Genomic DNA, 23,829 nt, shown 5'->3' with positions numbered 1-23,829 from the left:
AGTTTCTCAGAAAGCTTCTCTCCAGATTTCATCTGAGGATATTTCCTTTTTCACCATAGTCCTCTAAGGGCTACCAAATATCACTTTGCCAATTCCACAAGAACTGTCTTAGCGAAGGGCTTCTTGAGGGAAAGCTGTAACTCTGTGAGATGATTTCAGAGAACACAAAGAAGTTTCTCAGAAAGCTTCTTTCTCTTTGTTATCGGAGCATATTTCCTTTTGCCCTATGTCTTCAAAGGGATCCGAAATATCTGTTCTCAGATACCACAGAAATAAGGTTAGCAAAGAGATCCACGAAATATAGATGTAACTGTGTGAAATGAAATAACAGAACACTAAGCAGTTTCTCAGAAAGCTTCTTTCCAGATTTCATCTGAGGATATTTCGTTTTTCACCATAGCCCTCTAGGGGGTTCCAAATATCACTTTGCCAATTCCACAAGAACTGTCTTAGCGAAAGGCTTCTTGAGCGGAAAGCTGTAACTCTGTGAGATGATTTCACAGAACACAAAGAATTTTCTCCGAAAGCTTCTTTCTCTTTGTTATCGGAGGATATTTCCTTTGGCCCTATAGTCTTCAAAGGGATCCGAAATATCTGTTCTCAGATTCCACAGAAATCAGGCTAACAAAGAGATCCACGAAATACAGATGTAACTCTGTGAGATGAATTAAGAGAAACTAAGCAGTTTCTCACAAAGCTTCTTTCCAGATTTCATCTGAGGATATTTCCTTTTTCACCATAGCCGTCTAGGGGCTTCCATATATCACTTTGCCAATTCCACAAGAACTGTCTTAGCGAAAGGCTTCTTGACGGGAAAGCTGTAACTCTGTGAGATGATTTCACAGAACACAAAGAAGTTTCTCAGAAAGCTTCTTTGTCTTTGTTATCGGAGGATATTTCCTTTGGCCCTATAGTCTTCAAAGGGATCCGAAATATCTGTTCTCAGATTCCACAGAAATAAGGCTAGTAAAGAGGTCCACGAAATACCGATGTAACTCTGTGAGATGAATACGCAGAACACTACGCAGTTTCTCAGAAAGCTTCTTCCCAGATTTCATCTGAGGGTATTTCCTTTTTCACCATAGCACTCTTTGGGCTTCCAAATATCACTTTGCCAATTCCACAAGAACTGTCTTTCCGAAAGGCTTCTTTAGCGGAAACTTGTAACTCTGTGAGATGATTTCACAGAACACAAAGTGGTTTCTCAGAAAGCTTCTTTCTCTTTGTTATCGGAGGATATTTCCTTTGGCCCTATAGTCTTCAAAGGGATCCGAAATATCTGTTCTGATTCCACAGAAATAAGGCTAGCAAAGAGATCCACGAAATACAGATATAACTCTGTGAGATGAATTATCCGAACTCTAAGCAGTTTCTCAGAAAGCTTTTTTCCAGATTTCATCGGAGGATATTTCCTTTTTCACCATAGCCCTCTAAAGGCTTCCAAATATCACTTTGCCAATTCCACAAGAACTGTCTTAGTGAAAGGCTTCTTGAGGGGAAAGCTGTATCTCTGTGAGATGATTTCACAGAACTCGAAGAAGTTTCTCAGAAAGCTTCTTTCTCTTTGTTATCGGAGGATATTTCCTTTGGCCCTATAGTCTTCAAAGGGATCCGAAATATCTGTTCTCAGATTCCACAGAAATAAGGCTAGCAAAGAGATCCACGAAATACAGATGTAACTCTGCGAGATGAATTAACAGAACACTAAGCAGTTTCTCAGAAAGCTTCTTTCCAGATTTCATCGGAGGATATTTCCTTTTTCACCATAGCCCTCCATGGGCTACAAAATATCACATTCCCAATTCCACAAGAGCTGTCTTAGGGAAAGGCTTCTTGAGAGGAAAGCTGTAATTCTTTGAGATGATTTCACAGAACACAAAGAGGTTTCTCAGAAAGCTTCTTTCTCTTTGATATCGGAGGATATTTCCTTTGGCCCTATAGTCTTCAAAGGGATCCGAAATATCTGTTCTGATTCCACAGAAATAAGGCTAGCAAAGAGTTCCACGAAATACAGATGTAATTCTGTGAGATGAATTAACAGAACTCTAAGCAGTTTCTCAGAAAGCTTCTTTCCAGATTTCATCTGAGGATATTTCCTTTTTCACCATAGCCCTCTAAGGGCTTCCAAATATCACTTTGCAAATTCCACAAGAACTGTCTTAGCGAAAGGCTTCTTGAGGGGAAAGCTGTAACTCGGTGAGATGATTTCACAGAACACAAAGAAGTTTCTCAGAAAGCTTCTTTCTCTTTGTTATCGGAGGATATTTCCTTTGGCCCTATAGTCTTCCAAGGGATCCGAAATATCTGTTCTCAGATTCCACAGAAATAAGGCTAGCAAAGAGATCCACGAAATACAGATGTAACTCTGCGAGATGAATTAACAGAACACTAAGCAGTTTCTCAGAAAGCTTCTTTCCAGATTTCATCGGAGGATATTTCCTTTTCACCATAGCCCGCTATGGGCTTCCAAATATCACTTTGCCAATTCCACAAGAACTGTCTTAGCGAAAGGCTCCTTGAGGGGAAAGCTGTAACTCTGTGAGATGATTTCCCAGAACACAAAGAAGTTTCTCAGAAAGCTTCTTTCTCTTTGTTATCGGAGGATATTTCCTTTGGCCCTGTAGTCTTCAAAGGGTTCCGAAATATCTGTTCTCAGATTCCACAGAAATAAGGCTAGCAAAGAGATCCACGAAATACAGATGTAACTCTGTGAGATGAATTAACAGAACACTAAGCAGTTTCTCAGAAAGCTTCTTTCCAGATTTCATTTGAGGATATTTCTTTTTTCACCATAGCCCTCTATGGGCTTCCCAATATCACCTTGCCAATTCCACAAAAACTGCCTTATCGAAAGGCTTCTTGAGGGGAAAGCTGAAACTCTGTGGGATGATTTCACAGAACACAAAGTGGTTTCCCAGAAAGCTTCTTTCTCTTTGTTATCGGAGGGTATTTCCTTTGTCCCTCTGGTCTTCAAAGGGAACCGAAATATCTGTTCTCAGATTCCACAGAAATAAGGCTAGCAAAGACATCCACTTAATACAGATGTAACTCTGTGAGATGAATTAACAGAACATTAAGCAGTTTCTCAGAAAGCTTCTTTCCAGATTTCATCTGAGGATATTTCCTTTTTCACCATAGTCCTCTATGGGCTACCAAATATCACTTTGCCAATTCCACAAGAACTGTCTTAACGAAAGGCTTCTTCTACGGAAAGCTGTAACTCTGTGAGATGATTTCACAGAAAACAAAGAAGTTTCTCAGAAAGCTTCTTTCTCTTTGTTATCGGAGGATATTTCCTTTGGCCCTATGGTCTTCAAAGGGATCCGAAATATGTGTTCTCAGATTCCACAGAAATAAGGCTAGCAAAGAGATCCACGAAATACAGATGTAACTCTGTGAGATGAATTAACAGAACTCTAAGCAGTTTCTCAGAAAGCTTCTTTCCAGATTTCATCTGAGGATATTTCCTTTTTCACCATAGCCCTGTATGGGCTTCCAAATATCACTTTTCCAATTCCACAAGAACTGTCTTAGCGAAAGGCTTCTTGAGGGAAAAGCTGTAACTCTGTGAGATGATTTCACAGAACACAAAGAAGTTTCTCAGAAAGCTTCTTTCTCTTTGTTATCGGAGGATATTTCCTTTGGCCCTATAGTCTTCAAAGGGATCCGAAATATCTGTTCTGATTCCACAGAAATAAGGCTAGCAAAGAGATCCACGAAATACAGATGTAACTCTGTGAGATGAATTAACAAAACACTAAGCAGTTTCTCAGAAAGCTTCTTTCCAGATTTCATCTGAGGATATTTCCTTTTTCACCATAGCCCTCTAGGGGTTTCCAAATATCACTTTGCCAATTCCACAAGAACTGTCTTAGCGAAAGGCTTCTTGAGGGGATAGCTGTAACTATGTGAGATGATTTCACAGAACACAAAGAAGTTTCTCAGAAAGCTTCTTTCTCTTTGTTATCGGAGGATATTTCCTTTGGCCCTATAGTCTAAAAAGGGATCCGAAATATCTGATCTCAGATTCCACAGAAATAAGGCTAGCAGAGAGATCCACGAAATACAGATGTAACTCTGTGAGATGAATTAACAGAACACTAAGTAGTTTCTCAGAAAGCTTCTTTCCAGATTTCATCTGAGGATATTTCCTTTTTCACCATAGTCCTCTATGGGCTTCCAAATATCACTTTGCCAATTCCACAAGAACTGTCTTAACGAAAGGCTTCTTATAGGGAAAGCTGTAACTCTGTGAGATGATTTCACAGAACACAAAGAAGTTTCTCAGAAAGCTTCTTTCTCTTTGTTATCGGAGGATATTTCCTTTGGCCCTATAGTCTTCAAAGGGATCCGAAATATCTGTTCTCAGATTCCCCAGAAATAAGGCTAGCAAAGAGATCCACGAAATACAGATTTAACTGTGTGAGATGAATTAACAGAACACTAAGCAGTTTCTCAGAAAGCGTCTTTCCAGATTTCATCTGAGGATATTTCCTTTTTCACCATAGCCCTCTAGGGGCTTTCAAATACCACTTTGCCAATTCCACAAGAACTGTCTTAGCGAAGGGCTTCTTGAGGGGAAAGCTGTAAATCTGTGAGATGATTTCACAGAACACAAAGAAGTTTCTCAGAAAACTTCTTTCTCTTTGTTATCGGAGGATATTTCCTTTGGCCCTATAGTCTTCAAAGGGATCCGAAATATCTGTTCTCAGATTCCACAGAAATAAGGCTAGCAAAGAGATCCACGAAATACACATGTAACTCTGTGAGATGAATTAACAGAACACTAAGCAGTTTCTCAGAAAGCTTCTTTCCTGATTTCAATGGAGGATATTTCCTTTTTCACCGTAAGCCTCTATGGGCTTCCAAATATCACCTTGCCAATTCCACAAGAACTGTCTTAGCGAAACGCTTCTTGAGGGGAAAGCTGTAACTCTGTGAGATGATTTCACAGAACACAAAGAAGTTTCTCAGAAAGCTTCTTTCTCTTTGTTATCGGAGGATATTTCCTTTGGCCTTGTAGTCTTCAAACGGATCCGAAATATCTGTTCTCAGATTCCACAGAAATAAGGCTAGCAAAGAGATCCACGAAATACAGATGTAACTTTGTGAGATGAATTAACAGAACACTAAGCAGTTTCTCAGAAAGCTTCTTTCCAGATTTCATCGGAGGATATTTCCTTTTTCACCATAGCCCTGTAAGGGCTTCCAAATAACACTTTGCCAATTCCACAAGAACCGTCTTAGCGAAAGGTTTCTTGAGGAGAAAGCTGTAACTCTGTGAGATGATTTCACAGAACACAAAGAAGTTTCTCAGAAAGCTTCTTTCTCTTTGTTATCGGAGGATATTTCCTTTGGCCCTATAGTCTTCAAAGGGATCCGAAATATCTGTTCTGATTCCACAGAAATAAGGCTAGCAAAGAGATCCACGAAATACAGATGTAACTCTGTGAGATGAATTAACAGAACACTAAGTACTTTCTCAGAAAGCTTCTTTCCAGATTTCATCTGAGGATATTTCCTTTTTCACCATAGCCCTCTAGGGACTTCCAAATATCACTTTGCCAATTCCACAAGAACTGTCTTAGCGAAAGGCTTCTTGAGGGGAAAGCTGTAACTCCGTGAGATGATTTCACAGAACACAAAGAAGTTTCTCAGAAAGCTTCTTTCTCTTTGTTATCGGAGGATATTTCCTTTGGCCCTATAGTCTTCAAAGGGATCCGAAATATCTGTTCTCAGACTCCACAGAAATAAGGCTGGCAAAGACATCCACGAAATACAGATGTAACTCTGTGAGATGAATTAACAGAACGCTAAGTAGTTTCTCAGAAAGCTTCTCTCCAGATTTCATCTGAGGATATTTCCTTTTTCACCATAGTCCTCTAAGGGCTACCAAATATCACTTTGCCAATTCCACAAGAACTGTCTTAGCGAAGGGCTTCTTGAGGGAAAGCTGTAACTCTGTGAGATGATTTCAGAGAACACAAAGAAGTTTCTCAGAAAGCTTCTTTCTCTTTGTTATCGGAGCATATTTCCTTTGGCCCTATAGTCTTCAAAGGGATCCGAAATATCTGTTCTCAGATTCCCCAGAAATAAGGCTAGCAAAGAGATCCACGAAATACAGATTTAACTGTGTGAGATGAATTAACAGAACACTAAGCAGTTTCTCAGAAAGCGTCTTTCCAGATTTCATCTGAGGATATTTCCTTTTTCACCATAGCCCTCTAGGGGCTTTCAAATACCACTTTGCCAATTCCACAAGAACTGTCTTAGCGAAAGACTTCTTTAGCGGAAAGCTGTAACTCCTTGTGATGATTTCTCAGAACAGAAAGAAGTTTCTCAGAAAGCTTCTTTCTCTTTGTTATCGGAGGTTATTTCTTTTGGCCCTATAGTCTTCCAAGCGATCCGAAATATCGGTTCTCATATTCCACAGAAATAAGGCTAGCAAAGAGATCCACGAAATACAGATGTAACTCTGTGAGATGAATTAACAGAACACTAAGCAGTTTCTCAGAAAGCTTCTTTCCAGATTTCATCTGAGGATATTTCCTTTTTCACCATAGCCCTCTAGGGGCTTCCAAATATCACCTTGCCAATTCCACAAGAACTGTCTTAGCGAAAGGCTTTCTCACGGGAAAGCTGTAACTCTGTGAGATGATTTCACAGAACACAAAGAAGTTTCTCGGAAAGCTCCTTTCTCTTTGTTATCGCAGGATATTTCCTTTGGCCCTATATCGTCAAAGGGATCCGAAATATCTGTTCTCAGATTCCACAGAAATAAGGCTAGCAAAGAGATCCACGAAATACAGATGTAACTCTGTGAGAAGAATTAACAGAACACTAAGCAGTTTCTCAGAAAGCTTCTTTCCAGATTTCATCGGAGGATATTTCCTTTTCACCATAGCCCGCTATGGGCTTCCAAATATCACTTTGCCAATTCCACAAGAACTGTCTTAGCGAAAGGCTCCTTGAGGGGAAAGCTGTAACTCTGTGAGATGATTTCCCAGAACACAAAGAAGTTTCTCAGAAAGCTTCTTTCTCTTTGTTATCGGAGGATATTTCCTTTGGCCCTGTAGTCTTCAAAGTGATCCGAAATATCTCTTCTCAGATTCCACAGAAATAAGGCTAACACTGAGATCCACGAAATACAGATGTAACTCTCTGAAATGAATTAACAGAACACTAAGTAGTTTCTCAGAAAGCTTCTTTCCAGATTTCATCTGAGGATATTTCCTTTTTCACCATAGCCCTCTAGGGGCTTCCAAATATCACTTTGCCAATTCCACAAGAACTGTCTTAGCGAAAGGCTTCTTGAGGGGAAAGCTGTAACTCTGTGAGATGATTTCACAGAACACAAAGAAGTTTCTCAGAAAGCTTCTTTCTCTTTGTTATCGGAGGATATTTCCTTTGGCCCTGTAGTCTTCAAAGGGATCCGAAATATCTGTTCTCAGATTCCCCAGAAATAAGGCTAGCAAAGAGATCCACGAAATACAGATTTAACTGTGTGAGATGAATTAACAGAACACTAAGCAGTTTCTCAGAAAGCGTCTTTCCAGATTTCATCTGAGGATATTTCCTTTTTCACCATAGCCCTCTAGGGGCTTTCAAATACCACTTTGCCAATTCCACAAGAACTGTCTTAGCGAAAGTCTTCTTTAGCGGAAAGCTGTAACTCCTTGTGATGATTTCTCAGAACAGAAAGAAGTTTCTCAGAAAGCTTCTTTCTCTTTGTTATCGGAGGATATTTCTTTTGTCCCTATAGTCTTCCAGGGATCCGAAATATCTGTTCTCATATTCCACAGAAATAAGGCTAGCAAAGAGATCCACGAAATACAGATGTAACTCTGTGAGAAGAATTAACAGAACACTAAGCAGTTTCTCAGAAAGCTTCTTTCCAAATTTCATCGGAGGATATTTCCTTTTTCACCATAGCCCTCTAAGGGCTTCCAAATATAACTTTGCCAATTCCACCAGAGCTGTCTTAGCGAAAGGCTTCTTGAAAGGGAAAACTGTAACTCTGTGAGATGATTTCGCAGAACACAAAGAAGTTTCTCAGAAAGCTTCTTTCTCTTTGTTATCGGAGGATATTTCCTTTGGCCCTATAGTCTTCAAAGGGATCCGAAATATCTGTTCTCATATTCCACAGAAATAAGGCTAGCAAAGAGATCCACGAAATACAGATGAAACTCTGTGAGATGAATTAACAGAACACTAAGCAGTTTCTCTGAAATCTTCTTTCCAGATTTCATCGGAGGATATTTCCTTTTTCACCATAGCCCTCTATGGGCTTCCAAATATCACTTTCCCAATTCCACAAGAGCTGTCTTAGCGAAAGGCTTCTTGAGGGGAAAGCTGTAACTCTTTGAGATGATTTCACAGAACACAAAGAAGTTTCTCAGAAAGCTTCTTTCTCTTTGTTATCGGAGGATATTTCCTTTGGCCCTATATTCTTCAAAGGAATCCGATATATCTCTTCTCATTCCACAGAAATAAGGCTAGCAAACGGATCCACGAAATACAGATGTAACTCTGTGAGATGAATTAACAGAACACTAAGCAGTTTCTCAGAAAGCTTCTTTCCAGATTTCATCTGAGGATATTTCCTTTTTCACCATAGCCCTCTAAGGGCTTCCAAATATCACTTTGCCGATTCCACAAGAGCTGTCTTAGCGAAAGGCTTCTTGAGGGGAAAGCTGTAACTCTGTGAGATGATTTCACAGAACACAAAGAAGTTTCTCAGAAAGCTTCTTTCTCTTTGTTATCGGAGGATATTTCCTTTTGCCCTATATCTTCAAAGGGATCCGAAATATCTGTTCTCAGATTCCACAGAAATAAGGCTAGCAAAGAGATCCACGAAATACAGATGAAACTCTGTGAGATGAATTAACAGAACACTAAGCAGTTTTTCAGAAAGCTTTTTCCAGATTTCATCTGAGGATATTTCCTTTTTCACCATAGCCCTCTGGGGCTTCCAAATATCACTTTGCCAATTCCACAAGAACTGTCTTAGCGAAAGGCTTCTTGAGGGGAAAGCTGTAACTCTGTGAGATGATTTCCCAGAACACAAAGAAGTTTCTCAGAAAGCTTCTTTCTCTTTGTTATCGGAGGATATTTCCTTTGGCCCTAAAGTCTTCAAGGGATCCGAAATATCTGTTCTCACATATCACAGAAATAAGGATAGCAAAGAGATCTACGAAATACAAACGTAACTCTGTGAGATGAATTAACAGAACACTAAGCAGTTTCTCAGAAAGCTTCTTTCCTGATTTCATCTGAGGATATTTCCTTTTTCACCATAGCCCTCTATGGGCTTCCAAATATCACTTTGCCAATTCCACAAGAACTGTCTTAGCGAAGGGCTTCTTGAGAGAAAGCTGTAACTCTGTGAGATGATTTCACAGAACACAAAGAAGTTTCTCAAAAAGCTTCTTTCTCTTTGTTATCGGAGGATATTTCCTTTGGCCCTATATCTTCAAAGGGATCTGAAATATCTGTTCTCAGATTCCACAGAAATAAGGAGAGCAAAGAGATCCACGAAATACCGATGTAACTCTGTGAGATGAATTAACAGAACACTAAGCAGTTTCTCAGAAAGCTTCTTTCCAGATTTCATCGGAGGATATTTCCTTTTTCAACATAGACCTCTAAGGGGTCCAAAATATCACTTTGCCAATTCCACAAGAGATGTCTTAGCGAAAGGCTTCTTGAGGGGAAAGCTGTAAATCTGTGAGATGATTTCACAGAACACAAAGAAGTTTCTCAGAAAACTTCTTTCTCTTTGTTATCGGAGGATATTTCCTTTGGCCCTATAGTCTTCAAAGGGATCCGAAATATCTGTTCTCAGATTCCACAGAAATAAGGCTAGCAAAGAGATCCACGAAATACACATGTAACTCTGTGAGATGAATTAACAGAACACTAAGCAGTTTCTCAGAAAGCTTCTTTCCTGATTTCAATGGAGGATATTTCCTTTTTCACCGTAAGCCTCTATGGGCTTCCAAATATCACCTTGCCAATTCCACAAGAACTGTCTTAGCGAAACACTTCTTGAGGGGAAAGCTGTAACTCTGTGAGATGATTTCACAGAACACAAAGAAGTTTCTCAGAAAGCTTCTTTCTCTTTGTTATCGGAGGATATTTCCTTTGGCCTTGTAGTCTTCAAACGGATCCGAAATATCTGTTCTCAGATTCCACAGAAATAAGGCTAGCAAAGAGATCCACGAAATACAGATGTAACTTTGTGAGATGAATTAACAGAACACTAAGCAGTTTCTCAGAAAGCTTCTTTCCAGATTTCATCGGAGGATATTTCCTTTTTCACCATAGCCCTGTAAGGGCTTCCAAATAACACTTTGCCAATTCCACAAGAACCGTCTTAGCGAAAGGTTTCTTGAGGAGAAAGCTGTAACTCTGTGAGATGATTTCACAGAACACAAAGAAGTTACTCAGAAAGCTTCTTTCTCTTTGTTATCGGAGGATATTTCCTTTGGCCCTATAGTCCTCAAAGGGATCCGAAATATCTGTTCTGATTCCACAGAAATAAGGCTAGCAAAGAGATCCACGAAATACAGATGTAACTCTGTGAGATGAATTAACAGAACACTAAGTACTTTCTCAGAAAGCTTCTTTCCAGATTTCATCTGAGGATATTTCCTTTTTCACCATAGCCCTCTAGGGACTTCCAAATATCACTTTGCCAATTCCACAAGAACTGTCTTAGCGAAAGGCTTCTTGAGGAGAAAGCTGTAACTCCGTGAGATGATTTCACAGAACACAAAGAAGTTTCTCAGAAAGCTTCTTTCTCTTTGTTATCGGAGGATATTTCCTTTGGCCCTATAGTCTTCAAAGGGATCCGAAATATCTGTTCTCAGACTCCACAGAAATAAGGCTGGCAAAGACATCCACGAAATACAGATGTAACTCTGTGAGATGAATTAACAGAACGCTAAGTAGTTTCTCAGAAAGCTTCTCTCCAGATTTCATCTGAGGATATTTCCTTTTTCACCATAGTCCTCTAAGGGCTACCAAATATCACTTTGCCAATTCCACAAGAACTGTCTTAGCGAAGGGCTTCTTGAGGGAAAGCTGTAACTCTGTGAGATGATTTCAGAGAACACAAAGAAGTTTCTCAGAAAGCTTCTTTCTCTTTGTTATCGGAGCATATTTCCTTTTGCCCTATGTCTTCAAAGGGATCCGAAATATCTGTTCTCAGATACCACAGAAATAAGGTTAGCAAAGAGATCCACGAAATATAGATGTAACTGTGTGAAATGAAATAACAGAACACTAAGCAGTTTCTCAGAAAGCTTCTTTCCAGATTTCATCTGAGGATATTTCGTTTTTCACCATAGCCCTCTAGGGGGTTCCAAATATCACTTTGCCAATTCCACAAGAACTGTCTTAGCGAAAGGCTTCTTGAGCGGAAAGCTGTAACTCTGTGAGATGATTTCACAGAACACAAAGAATTTTCTCCGAAAGCTTCTTTCTCTTTGTTATCGGAGGATATTTCCTTTGGCCCTATAGTCTTCAAAGGGATCCGAAATATCTGTTCTCAGATTCCACAGAAATCAGGCTAACAAAGAGATCCACGAAATACAGATGTAACTCTGTGAGATGAATTAAGAGAAACTAAGCAGTTTCTCACAAAGCTTCTTTCCAGATTTCATCTGAGGATATTTCCTTTTTCACCATAGCCGTCTAGGGGCTTCCATATATCACTTTGCCAATTCCACAAGAACTGTCTTAGCGAAAGGCTTCTTGACGGGAAAGCTGTAACTCTGTGAGATGATTTCACAGAACACAAAGAAGTTTCTCAGAAAGCTTCTTTGTCTTTGTTATCGGAGGATATTTCCTTTGGCCCTATAGTCTTCAAAGGGATCCGAAATATCTGTTCTCAGATTCCACAGAAATAAGGCTAGTAAAGAGGTCCATGAAATACCGATGTAACTCTGTGAGATGAATACGCAGAACACTACGCAGTTTCTCAGAAAGCTTCTTCCCAGATTTCATCTGAGGGTATTTCCTTTTTCACCATAGCACTCTTTGGGCTTCCAAATATCACTTTGCCAATTCCACAAGAACTGTCTTTCCGAAAGGCTTCTTTAGCGGAAACTTGTAACTCTGTGAGATGATTTCACAGAACACAAAGTGGTTTCTCAGAAAGCTTCTTTCTCTTTGTTATCGGAGGATATTTCCTTTGGCCCTATAGTCTTCAAAGGGATCCGAAATATCTGTTCTGATTCCACAGAAATAAGGCTAGCAAAGAGATCCACGAAATACAGATATAACTCTGTGAGATGAATTATCCGAACTCTAAGCAGTTTCTCAGAAAGCTTTTTTCCAGATTTCATCGGAGGATATTTCCTTTTTCACCATAGCCCTCTAAAGGCTTCCAAATATCACTTTGCCAATTCCACAAGAACTGTCTTAGTGAAAGGCTTCTTGAGGGGAAAGCTGTATCTCTGTGAGATGATTTCACAGAACTCGAAGAAGTTTCTCAGAAAGCTTCTTTCTCTTTGTTATCGGAGGATATTTCCTTTGGCCCTATAGTCTTCAAAGGGATCCGAAATATCTGTTCTCAGATTCCACAGAAATAAGGCTAGCAAAGAGATCCACGAAATACAGATGTAACTCTGCGAGATGAATTAACAGAACACTAAGCAGTTTCTCAGAAAGCTTCTTTCCAGATTTCATCTGAGGATATTTCCTTTTTCACCATAGCCCTCTATGGGCTTCCAAATATCACTTTGCCAATTCCACAAGAACTGTCTTAGCGAAAGTCTTCTTGAGGGGAAAGCTGTAACTCTGTGAGATGATTTCACAGAACACAAAGAAGCTTCTCAGAAAGCTTCTTTCTCTTTGTTATCGGAGGATATTTCCTTTGGCCCTATAGTGTTCAAGGGATCCGAAATATCTGTTCTCACATTCCACAGAAATAAGGCTAGCAAAGAGATCCACGAAATACAAACGTAACTCTGTGAGATGAATTAACAGAACACTAAGCAGTTTCTCAGAAAGCTTCTTTCCAGATTTCATCGGAGGATATTTCCTTTTTCACCATAGCCCTCTATGGGCTTCAAAATATCACATTCCCAATTCCACAAGAGCTGTCTTAGCGAAAGGCTTCTTGAGAGGAAAGCTGTAACTCTTTGAGATGATTTCACAGAACACAAAGAGATTTCTCAGAAAGCTTCTTTCTCTTTTTTATCGGAGGATATTTCCTTTGGCCCTATAGTCTCCAAAGGGATCCGAAATATCTGTTCTGATTCCACAGAAATAAGGCTACCAAAGAGATCCACGAAATACAGATGTAACTCTTTGAGATGAATTAAGAGAACTCTAAGCAGTTTCTCAGAAAGCTTCTTTCCAGATTTCATCTGAGGATATTTCCTTTTTCACCATAGCCCTCTAAGGGCTTTCAAATATCTCTTTGCCAATTCCACAAGAACTGTCTTAGCGAAAGGCTTCTTGAGGGGAAAGCTGTAACTCGGTGAGATGATTTCGCAGAACACAAAGAAGTTTCTCAGAAAGCTTCTTTCTCTTTGTTATCGGAGGATATTTCCTTTGTCCCTATAGTCTTCAAAGGGATCCGAAATATCTGTTCTCAGATTCCACAGAAATAAGGCTAGCAAAGAGATCCACGAAATACAGATGTAACTCTGCGAGATGAATTAACAGAACACTAAGCAGTTTCTCAGAAAGCTTCTTTCCAGATTTCATCTAAGGATATTTCCTTTTTCATCATAGCCCTGTAGGGGCTTCCAAATATCACTTTGCCAATTCCACAAGAACTGTCTTAGCGAAAGAGTTCTTGAGGGGAAAGCTGTATCTCTGTGAGATGATTTCACAGAACACAAAGAAGTTTCTCAGAAAGCTTCTTTCTCTTTGTTATCGGAGGATATTTCCTTTGGCCTTGTAGTCTTCAAACGGATCCGAAATATCTGTTCTCAGATTCCACAGAAATAAGGCTAGCAAAGAGATCCACGAAATACAGATGTAACTTTGTGAGATGAATTAACAGAACACTAAGCAGTTTCTCAGAAAGCTTCTTTCCAGATTTCATCGTAGGATATTTCCTTTTTCACCATAGCCCTGTAAGGGCTTCCAAATAACACTTTGCCAATTCCACAAGAACCGTCTTAGCGAAAGGTTTCTTGAGGAGAAAGCTGTAACTCTGTGAGATGATTTCACAGAACACAAAGAAGTTTCTCAGAAAGCTTCTTTCTCTTTGTTATCGGAGGATATTTCCTTTGGACCTGCAGTCTTCAAAGGGATCCGAAATATCTGTTCTGATTCCACAGAAATAAGGCTAGCAAAGAGATCCACGAAATACAGATGTAACTCTGTGAGATGAATTAACAGAACACTAAGTACTTTCTCAGAAAGCTTCTTTCCAGATTTCATCTGAGGATATTTCCTTTTTCACCATAGCCCTCTAGGGACTTCCAAATATCACTTTGCCAATTCCACAAGAACTGTCTTAGCGAAAGGCTTCTTGAGGGGAAAGCTGTAACTCCGTGAGATGATTTCACAGAACACAAAGAAGTTTCTCAGAAAGCTTCTTTCTCTTTGTTATCGGAGGATATTTCCTTTGGCCCTATAGTCTTCAAAGGGATCCGAAATATCTGTTCTCAGACTCCACAGAAATAAGGCTGGCAAAGACATCCACGAAATACAGATGTAACTCTGTGAGATGAATTAACAGAACGCTAAGTAGTTTCTCAGAAAGCTTCTCTCCAGATTTCATCTGAGGATATTTCCTTTTTCACCATAGTCCTCTAAGGGCTACCAAATATCACTTTGCCAATTCCACAAGAACTGTCTTAGCGAAGGGCTTCTTGAGGGAAAGCTGTAACTCTGTGAGATGATTTCAGAGAACACAAAGAAGTTTCTCAGAAAGCTTCTTTCTCTTTGTTATCGGAGCATATTTCCTTTTGCCCTATGTCTTCAAAGGGATCCGAAATATCTGTTCTCAGATACCACAGAAATAAGGTTAGCAAAGAGATCCACGAAATATAGATGTAACTGTGTGAAATGAAATAACAGAACACTAAGCAGTTTCTCAGAAAGCTTCTTTCCAGATTTCATCTGAGGATATTTCGTTTTTCACCATAGCCCTCTAGGGGGTTCCAAATATCACTTTGCCAATTCCACAAGAACTGTCTTAGCGAAAGGCTTCTTGAGCGGAAAGCTGTAACTCTGTGAGATGATTTCACAGAACACAAAGAATTTTCTCCGAAAGCTTCTTTCTCTTTGTTATCGGAGGATATTTCCTTTGGCCCTATAGTCTTCAAAGGGATCCGAAATATCTGTTCTCAGATTCCACAGAAATCAGGCTAACAAAGAGATCCACGAAATACAGATGTAACTCTGTGAGATGAATTAAGAGAACACTAAGCAGTTTCTCACAAAGCTTCTTTCCAGATTTCATCTGAGGATATTTCCTTTTTCACCATAGCCGTCTAGGGGCTTCCATATATCACTTTGCCAATTCCACAAGAACTGTCTTAGCGAAAGGCTTCTTGACGGGAAAGCTGTAACTCTGTGAGATGATTTCACAGAACACAAAGAAGTTTCTCAGAAAGCTTCTTTGTCTTTGTTATCGGAGGATATTTCCTTTGGCCCTATAGTCTTCAAAGGGATCCGAAATATCTGTTCTCAGATTCCACAGAAATAAGGCTAGTAAAGAGGTCCACGAAATACCGATGTAACTCTGTGAGATGAATACGCAGAACACTACGCAGTTTCTCAGAAAGCTTCTTCCCAGATTTCATCTGAGGGTATTTCCTTTTTCACCATAGCACTCTTTGGGCTTCCAAATATCACTTTGCCAATTCCACAAGAACTGTCTTTCCGAAAGGCTTCTTTAGCGGAAACTTGTAACTCTGTGAGATGATTTCACAGAACACAAAGTGGTTTCTCAGAAAGCTTCTTTCTCTTTGTTATCGGAGGATATTTCCTTTGGCCCTATAGTCTTCAAAGGGATCCGAAATATCTGTTCTGATTCCACAGAAATAAGGCTAGCAAAGAGATCCACGAAATACAGATATAACTCTGTGAGATGAATTATCCGAACTCTAAGCAGTTTCTCAGAAAGCTTTTTTCCAGATTTCATCGGAGGATATTTCCTTTTTCACCATAGCCCTCTAAAGGCTTCCAAATATCACTTTGCCAATTCCACAAGAACTGTCTTAGTGAAAGGCTTCTTGAGGGGAAAGCTGTATCTCTGTGAGATGATTTCACAGAACACAAAGAAGTTTCTCAGAAAGCTTCTTTCTCTTTGTTATCGGAGGATATTTCCTTTGGCCCTATAGTCTTCCAAGGGATCCGAAATATCTGTTCTCAGATTCCACAGAAATAAGGCTAGCAAAGAGATCCACGAAATACAGATGTAACTCTGCGAGATGAATTAACAGAACACTAAGCAGTTTATCAGAAAGCTTCTTTCCAGATTTCATCGGAGGATATTTCCTTTTTCACCATAGCCCTCCATGGGCTACAAAATATCACATTCCCAATTCCACAAGAGCTGTCTTAGGGAAAGGCTTCTTGAGAGGAAAGCTGTAATTCTTTGAGATGATTTCACAGAACACAAAGAGGTTTCTCAGAAAGCTTCTTTCTCTTTGATATCGGAGGATATTTCCTTTGGCCCTATAGTCTTCAAAGGGATCCGAAATATCTGTTCTGATTCCACAGAAATAAGGCTAGCAAAGAGATCCACGAAATACAGATGTAATTCTGTGAGATGAATTAACAGAACTCTAAGCAGTTTCTCAGAAAGCTTCTTTCCAGATTTCATCTGAGGATATTTCCTTTTTCACCATAGCCCTCTAAGGGCTTCCAAATATCACTTTGCAAATTCCACAAGAACTGTCTTAGCGAAAGGCTTCTTGAGGGGAAAGCTGTAACTCGGTGAGATGATTTCACAGAACACAAAGAAGTTTCTCAGAAAGCTTCTTTCTCTTTGTTATCGGAGGATATTTCCTTTGGCCCTATAGTCTTCCAAGGGATCCGAAATATCTGTTCTCAGATTCCACAGAAATAAGGCTAGCAAAGAGATCCACGAAATACAGATGTAACTCTGCGAGATGAATTAACAGAACACTAAGCAGTTTCTCAGAAAGCTTCTTTCCAGATTTCATCTGAGGATATTTCCTTTTTCACCATAGCCCTCTATGGGCTTCCAAATATCACTTTGCCAATTCCACAAGAACTGTCTTAGCGAAAGTCTTCTTGAGGGGAAAGCTGTAACTCTGTGAGATGATTTCACAGAACACAAAGAATTTTCTCCGAAAGCTTCTTTCTCTTTGTTATCGGAGGATATTTCCTTTGGCCCTATAGTCTTCAAAGGGATCCGAAATATCTGTTCTCAGATTCCACAGAAATCAGGCTAACAAAGAGATCCACGAAATACAGATGTAACTCTGTGAGATGAATTAAGAGAAACTAAGCAGTTTCTCACAAAGCTTCTTTCCAGATTTCATCTGAGGATATTTCCTTTTTCACCATAGCCGTCTAGGGGCTTCCATATATCACTTTGCCAATTCCACAAGAACTGTCTTAGCGAAAGGCTTCTTGACGGGAAAGCTGTAACTCTGTGAGATGATTTCACAGAACACAAAGAAGTTTCTCAGAAAGCTTCTTTGTCTTTGTTATCGGAGGATATTTCCTTTGGCCCTATAGTCTTCAAAGGGATCCGAAATATCTGTTCTCAGATTCCACAGAAATAAGGCTAGTAAAGAGGTCCACGAAATACCGATGTAACTCTGTGAGATGAATACGCAGAACACTACGCAGTTTCTCAGAAAGCTTCTTCCCAGATTTCATCTGAGGGTATTTCCTTTTTCACCATAGCACTCTTTGGGCTTCCAAATATCACTTTGCCAATTCCACAAGAACTGTCTTTCCGAAAGGCTTCTTTAGCGGAAACTTGTAACTCTGTGAGATGATTTCACAGAACACAAAGTGGTTTCTCAGAAAGCTTCTTTCTCTTTGTTATCGGAGGATATTTCCTTTGGCCCTATAGTCTTCAAAGGGATCCGAAATATCTGTTCTGATTCCACAGAAATAAGGCTAGCAAAGAGATCCACGAAATACAGATATAACTCTGTGAGATGAATTATCCGAACTCTAAGCAGTTTCTCAGAAAGCTTTTTTCCAGATTTCATCGGAGGATATTTCCTTTTTCACCATAGCCCTCTAAAGGCTTCCAAATATCACTTTGCCAATTCCACAAGAACTGTCTTAGTGAAAGGCTTCTTGAGGGGAAAGCTGTATCTCTGTGAGATGATTTCACAGAACACGAAGAAGTTTCTCAGAAAGCTTCTTTCTCTTTGTTATCGGAGGATATTTCCTTTGGCCCTATAGTCTTCAAAGGGATCCGAAATATCTGTTCTCAGATTCCACAGAAATAAGGCTAGCAAAGAGATCCACGAAATACAGATGTAACTCTGCGAGATGAATTAACAGAACACTAAGCAGTTTCTCAGAAAGCTTCTTTCCAGATTTCATCGGAGGATATTTCCTTTTTCACCATAGCCCTCCATGGGCTACAAAATATCACATTCCCAATTCCACAAGAGCTGTCTTAGGGAAAGGCTTCTTGAGAGGAAAGGTGTAATTCTTTGAGATGATTTCACAGAACACAAAGAGGTTTCTCAGAAAGCTTCTTTCTCTTTGATATCGGAGGATATTTCCTTTGGCCCTATAGTCTTCAAAGGGATCCGAAATATCTGTTCTGATTCCACAGAAATAAGGCTAGCAAAGAGTTCCACGAAATACAGATGTAATTCTGTGAGATGAATTAACAGAACTCTAAGCAGTTTCTCAGAAAGCTTCTTTCCAGATTTCATCTGAGGATATTTCCTTTTTCACCATAGCCCTCTAAGGGCTTCCAAATATCACTTTGCAAATTCCACAAGAACTGTCTTAGCGAAAGGCTTCTTGAGGGGAAAGCTGTAACTCGGTGAGATGATTTCACAGAACACAAAGAAGTTTCTCAGAAAGCTTCTTTCTCTTTGTTATCGGAGGATATTTCCTTTGGCCCTATAGTCTTCCAAGGGATCCGAAATATCTGTTCTCAGATTCCACAGAAATAAGGCTAGCAAAGAGATCCACGAAATACAGATGTAACTCTGCGAGATGAATTAACAGAACACTAAGCAGTTTCTCAGAAAGCTTCTTTCCAGATTTCATCTGAGGATATTTCCTTTTTCACCATAGCCCTCTATGGGCTTCCAAATATCACTTTGCCAATTCCACAAGAACTGTCTTAGCGAAAGTCTTCTTGAGGGGAAAGCTGTAACTCTGTGAGATGATTTCACAGAACACAAAGAAGCTTCTCAGAAAGCTTCTTTCTCTTTGTTATCGGAGGATATTTCCTTTGGCCCTATAGTGTTCAAGGGATCCGAAATATCTGTTCTCACATTCCACAGAAATAAGGCTAGCAAAGAGATCCACGAAATACAAACGTAACTCTGTGAGATGAATTAACAGAACACTAAGCAGTTTCTCAGAAAGCTTCTTTCCAGATTTCATCGGAGGATATTTCCTTTTTCACCATAGCCCTCTATGGGCTTCAAAATATCACATTCCCAATTCCACAAGAGCTGTCTTAGCGAAAGGCTTCTTGAGAGGAAAGCTGTAACTCTTTGAGATGATTTCACAGAACACAAAGAGATTTCTCAGAAAGCTTCTTTCTCTTTTTTATCGGAGGATATTTCCTTTGGCCCTATAGTCTCCAAAGGGATCCGAAATATCTGTTCTGATTCCACAGAAATAAGGCTACCAAAGAGATCCACGAAATACAGATGTAACTCTTTGAGATGAATTAAGAGAACTCTAAGCAGTTTCTCAGAAAGCTTCTTTCCAGATTTCATCTGAGGATATTTCCTTTTTCACCATAGCCCTCTAAGGGCTTTCAAATATCTCTTTGCCAATTCCACAAGAACTGTCTTAGCGAAAGGCTTCTTGAGGGGAAAGCTGTAACTCGGTGAGATGATTTCGCAGAACACAAAGAAGTTTCTCAGAAAGCTTCTTTCTCTTTGTTATCGGAGGATATTTCCTTTGTCCCTATAGTCTTCAAAGGGATCCGAAATATCTGTTCTCAGATTCCACAGAAATAAGGCTAGCAAAGAGATCCACGAAATACAGATGTAACTCTGCGAGATGAATTAACAGAACACTAAGCAGTTTCTCAGAAAGCTTCTTTCCAGATTTCATCTAAGGATATTTCCTTTTTCATCATAGCCCTGTAGGGGCTTCCAAATATCACTTTGCCAATTCCACAAGAACTGTCTTAGCGAAAGAGTTCTTGAGGGGAAAGCTGTATCTCTGTGAGATGATTTCACAGAACACAAAGAAGTTTCTCAGAAAGCTTCTTTCTCTTTGTTATCGGAGGATATTTCCTTTGGCCTTGTAGTCTTCAAACGGATCCGAAATATCTGTTCTCAGATTCCACAGAAATAAGGCTAGCAAAGAGATCCACGAAATACAGATGTAACTTTGTGAGATGAATTAACAGAACACTAAGCAGTTTCTCAGAAAGCTTCTTTCCAGATTTCATCGTAGGATATTTCCTTTTTCACCATAGCCCTGTAAGGGCTTCCAAATAACACTTTGCCAATTCCACAAGAACCGTCTTAGCGAAAGGTTTCTTGAGGAGAAAGCTGTAACTCTGTGAGATGATTTCACAGAACACAAAGAAGTTTCTCAGAAAGCTTCTTTCTCTTTGTTATCGGAGGATATTTCCTTTGGCCCTATAGTCTTCAAAGGGATCCGAAATATCTGTTCTGATTCCACAGAAATAAGGCTAGCAAAGAGATCCACGAAATACAGATGTAACTCTGTGAGATGAATTAACAGAACACTAAGTACTTTCTCAGAAAGCTTCTTTCCAGATTTCATCTGAGGATATTTCCTTTTTCACCATAGCCCTCTAGGGACTTCCAAATATCACTTTGCCAATTCCACAAGAACTGTCTTAGCGAAAGGCTTCTTGAGGGGAAAGCTGTAACTCCGTGAGATGATTTCACAGAACACAAAGAAGTTTCTCAGAAAGCTTCTTTCTCTTTGTTATCGGAGGATATTTCCTTTGGCCCTATAGTCTTCAAAGGGATCCGAAATATCTGTTCTCAGACTCCACAGAAATAAGGCTGGCAAAGACATCCACGAAATACAGATGTAACTCTGTGAGATGAATTAACAGAACGCTAAGTAGTTTCTCAGAAAGCTTCTCTCCAGATTTCATCTGAGGATATTTCCTTTTTCACCATAGTCCTCTAAGGGCTACCAAATATCACTTTGCCAATTCCACAAGAACTGTCTTAGCGAAGGGCTTCTTGAGGGAAAGCTGTAACTCTGTGAGATGATTTCAGAGAACACAAAGAAGTTTCTCAGAAAGCTTCTTTCTCTTTGTTATCGGAGCATATTTCCTTTTGCCCTATGTCTTCAAAGGGATCCGAAATATCTGTTCTCAGATACCACAGAAATAAGGTTAGCAAAGAGATCCACGAAATATAGATGTAACTGTGTGAAATGAAATAACAGAACACTAAGCAGTTTCTCAGAAAGCTTCTTTCCAGATTTCATCTGAGGATATTTCGTTTTTCACCATAGCCCTCTAGGGGGTTCCAAATATCACTTTGCCAATTCCACAAGAACTGTCTTAGCGAAAGGCTTCTTGAGCGGAAAGCTGTAACTCTGTGAGATGATTTCACAGAACACAAAGAATTTTCTCCGAAAGCTTCTTTCTCTTTGTTATCGGAGGATATTTCCTTTGGCCCTATAGTCTTCAAAGGGATCCGAAATATCTGTTCTCAGATTCCACAGAAATCAGGCTAACAAAGAGATCCACGAAATACAGATGTAACTCTGTGAGATGAATTAAGAGAACACTAAGCAGTTTCTCACAAAGCTTCTTTCCAGATTTCATCTGAGGATATTTCCTTTTTCACCATAGCCGTCTAGGGGCTTCCATATATCACTTTGCCAATTCCACAAGAACTGTCTTAGCGAAAGGCTTCTTGACGGGAAAGCTGTAACTCTGTGAGATGATTTCACAGAACACAAAGAAGTTTCTCAGAAAGCTTCTTTGTCTTTGTTATCGGAGGATATTTCCTTTGGCCCTATAGTCTTCAAAGGGATCCGAAATATCTGTTCTCAGATTCCACAGAAATAAGGCTAGTAAAGAGGTCCACGAAATACCGATGTAACTCTGTGAGATGAATACGCAGAACACTACGCAGTTTCTCAGAAAGCTTCTTCCCAGATTTCATCTGAGGGTATTTCCTTTTTCACCATAGCACTCTTTGGGCTTCCAAATATCACTTTGCCAATTCCACAAGAACTGTCTTTACGAAAGGCTTCTTTAGCGGAAACTTGTAACTCTGTGAGATGATTTCACAGAACACAAAGTGGTTTCTCAGAAAGCTTCTTTCTCTTTGTTATCGGAGGATATTTCCTTTGGCCCTATAGTCTTCAAAGGGATCCGAAATATCTGTTCTGATTCCACAGAAATAAGGCTAGCAAAGAGATCCACGAAATACAGATATAACTCTGTGAGATGAATTATCCGAACTCTAAGCAGTTTCTCAGAAAGCTTTTTTCCAGATTTCATCGGAGGATATTTCCTTTTTCACCATAGCCCTCTAAAGGCTTCCAAATATCACTTTGCCAATTCCACAAGAACTGTCTTAGTGAAAGGCTTCTTGAGGGGAAAGCTGTATCTCTGTGAGATGATTTCACAGAACACAAAGAAGTTTCTCAGAAAGCTTCTTTCTCTTTGTTATCGGAGGATATTTCCTTTGGCCCTATAGTCTTCCAAGGGATCCGAAATATCTGTTCTCAGATTCCACAGAAATAAGGCTAGCAAAGAGATCCACGAAATACAGATGTAACTCTGCGAGATGAATTAACAGAACACTAAGCAGTTTATCAGAAAGCTTCTTTCCAGATTTCATCGGAGGATATTTCCTTTTTCACCATAGCCCTCCATGGGCTACAAAATATCACATTCCCAATTCCACAAGAGCTGTCTTAGGGAAAGGCTTCTTGAGAGGAAAGCTGTAATTCTTTGAGATGATTTCACAGAACACAAAGAGGTTTCTCAGAAAGCTTCTTTCTCTTTGATATCGGAGGATATTTCCTTTGGCCCTATAGTCTTCAAAGGGATCCGAAATATCTGTTCTGATTCCACAGAAATAAGGCTAGCAAAGAGATCCACGAAATACAGATGTAATTCTGTGAGATGAATTAACAGAACTCTAAGCAGTTTCTCAGAAAGCTTCTTTCCAGATTTCATCTGAGGATATTTCCTTTTTCACCATAGCCCTCTAAGGGCTTCCAAATATCACTTTGCAAATTCCACAAGAACTGTCTTAGCGAAAGGCTTCTTGAGGGGAAAGCTGTAACTCGGTGAGATGATTTCACAGAACACAAAGAAGTTTCTCAGAAAGCTTCTTTCTCTTTGTTATCGGAGGATATTTCCTTTGGCCCTATAGTCTTCCAAGGGATCCGAAATATCTGTTCTCAGATTCCACAGAAATAAGGCTAGCAAAGAGATCCACGAAATACAGATGTAACTCTGCGAGATGAATTAACAGAACACTAAGCAGTTTCTCAGAAAGCTTCTTTCCAGATTTCATCTGAGGATATTTCCTTTTTCACCATAGCCCTCTATGGGCTTCCAAATATCACTTTGCCAATTCCACAAGAACTGTCTTAGCGAAAGTCTTCTTGAGGGGAAAGCTGTAACTCTGTGAGATGATTTCACAGAACACAAAGAATTTTCTCCGAAAGCTTCTTTCTCTTTGTTATCGGAGGATATTTCCT

The sequence above is a fragment of the Macaca fascicularis genome, chromosome 15, assembly GCF_037993035.2.
Source record: "Macaca fascicularis isolate 582-1 chromosome 15, T2T-MFA8v1.1".
NCBI lineage: Eukaryota > Metazoa > Chordata > Mammalia > Primates > Cercopithecidae > Macaca > Macaca fascicularis.
Note: the sequence above shows the minus strand (reverse complement) of the source record.